Here is a 2,974-nt window from a genome sequence, read left to right on the forward strand (position 1 = left end):
TGGTTGCAGTCAACAAAATCCAAATAGCACAATGACTCCAAATTTTCAGTAAGATAAATCTTCATTTTACAAATAAGTCTTCATCTCTTATGGTTTCTTAAATTATATACTAACCAGTTGAAAATTTGTCTTGTATATTGATTATGAAGAATATTAATTGATATAAATAACTTACATGTCTTAATTCTGAGCCATCATATATGTATCATAGCTTTATTGAAACTCTTGAAATGTACATCATATCACACATGTTTAATTGGTTTTAAAAACATATATATAAATGGTTAACTTATTACACTCTTTTATATATATATATATATTTTTATTTTTATTTTTATTTTAGAATAAATTGTTGCTAAAAAATTCAAATGAATTAAATATATATATATATATATATATATATATATATATATATATATATATATATTTATTTATTTATTTATTGTTAACTTATTACTCTCTTACTTTTATATATATATATATATTTATTTATTTATTTATTTATTTATTTATTGTTAACTTATTACTCTCTTACTTTTTATATATATATATATATATATATATATATATATAATGAATTGATGCTAAAAATTTTAAATGGTCTTGCAATATAAAATTATAGAAATATTATAATTTAAATTATTATATTTTTATTATATCATTTTATTTTATTCGTTATTTATTATATAATAAATTATAATATTAAATAAATAAAATAATAAATAATATTTATGTTTTATCACACATGTTTAATTGATTTTATATATATAATTTATTATACTCTTGTTATATATAAATTATATAATATTAAATAAATAAAATAATAAATAATATTTATGTTTTATCACACATGTTTAATTGATTTTATATATATAATTTATTATACTCTTGTTATATATAAAGTAATAAGAACCTTTGTGGTAACATTAAAGAGGTTAAAAAGAAGGACTCTGCTATCGTTCTTAGGAAGGCTAAACCTCCCAAAAGAAACATTAGCAAAGATGAATTCCTTGCCCTTAAAGCTTTAAAGGACAACCTCGACATTGTCATCCTAAAAGCTGATAAGGGCGGAGCAGTTGTCATTCTTGATAAATCAGACTATACAAATAAAATGATTGACCATCTCTATAATAGTGGTAGTTACATCAAGCTTAAAAAGAATCCTATTAAAAAAGTTAACAAAGAAATATTAACCGCCATTAATTCCATTAATGCCCTTAAACCTCTTTGTAAGAAGCTTATTGAAAGCAATCCCCTTACCCCTAGGATTTATGGCCTTCCCAAGATTCATAAGGTTGGGGTCCCCTTGAGACCTATTGTTAACACAATAGGTGGACCTACTTATCGTCTAGCTCAAAAACTCAAACCTCTTGTTGGTCCCACTGATTCCTTTGTTAAGGACTCTGCTTCCTTTGTTAATGAATTGAAGGATATTAAGTTGGAGCCTGGTGATTTGTTAGTAAGTTTTGATGTTGTCTCCCTTTATACATGTATTCCTATTCAAGAGGCCATTGATGTCATAAATAAGATCACTGATGATGACACTGCTAGATTAGTTGGCCTTTGCCTCACCTCTACTTTCTTTAGTTTTCAAGGTGAGTTCTTTGAACAAACCTGTGGGGTAGCAATGGGTTCTCCTCTTTCCCCTATCGTTGCTAACTTATTCATGGAGGATTTTGAGGCTAAGGCCTTGGCTTCAGCTCCATTTCGCCCTAAGAAATGGAAGAGATTTGTAGATGATACTTGTGTCGTTTGGCCTCACGGTCACGAAAAATTGGATATGTTTCTTGACCATCTTAATTCTCAATCAGACTCTATCAAATTCACGATGGAGGTTGAAGTGAATGGGTGTCTTCCTTTCTTAGACATCCTTCTATCCAGGATGAATGATGGTTTTGTTTCTCACCAAGTCTTTCGCAAGAAGACGCACACAGAGCAATATCTTCATTCCAGTTCTCATCATTTTCCAGCGCAAAAGCTAGGGGTTCTTAGTACTCTAGCCACCCGTGCTTTAAGAATTTCAGATGAGATGCACCTTGAAGAAGAAAAATCTCATCTTCTTAAAGTTTTTGAAAATAATGGCTATAGCAGGTCTCAAGGCCTCAAGGCTTTCCAAAGAGCCCGTAAAGAGTCGAGGGTTAAGCCTCCTAGTGATGACCCAATCTCTAAGGTGCAACTCCCATTTATCCAGGGGACTACTGACAAGATTGCCCATATTCTGAAGAAGAATAATGTCTCCTCTACTTTCAAGCCCCTTAATACCATTAGGAATTATCTCAGATCAGTTAAAGACCCTATTGACCCCAAAGACATGAAAGGTGTCTACTCGATCCCATGTTCATGTGGGATTCCCTACATTGGGGAGACTGACTGCTCTATTAAGCAGAGAATCCAAGAGCATGTTGCAGACATTAGGCACAGCCGATCTCGCTCCTCAGCTCTTGCAGAGCATGCAGAGAAGTATAAGCACCATGTTTGTATTGAGGAGGCAAGGGTCATTGCCAGGGTTGATCATTTCCACCATAGGAAGCTAAGAGATGGATTCCTGCTCTTTTTCTTGATTTTTTTTTTACTATTAATAATTATTTTACTTTTAGATAATTTCTTAAATATTACTTTTATTATTTTTATATAATTATTGAAATAAGAATAAAGTTAGTCAAAAATATATATATTCATATATAATCATCTAAAAGATTAGTAATAAATAAATAATATATATAATAATTTAATATATTTTTATTATCCCCTTTGTTGATTTATTAATTTATATTATTAATATGTTTTGAGTTGGTCTTTTTATTTTAATAATTACTAATTTGTTAATGGGTTATTATAATATATTTTCAATATTAATAAATATTTAAATATAATTAAGAGTTAATTTTATAATAACTAGTTATTTGAAGTAATGATTGATGCTATTTGATTTATTTCATTAGTTTCAATCCCACTTCTTCACCTGTGTGAGCAT

The sequence above is a fragment of the Pinus tabuliformis genome, chromosome 7, assembly GCF_031772625.1.
Source record: "Pinus tabuliformis cultivar Carrire ecotype Pingquan chromosome 7, CPIR1, whole genome shotgun sequence".
Classification (NCBI taxonomy): domain Eukaryota; kingdom Viridiplantae; phylum Streptophyta; class Pinopsida; order Pinales; family Pinaceae; genus Pinus; species Pinus tabuliformis.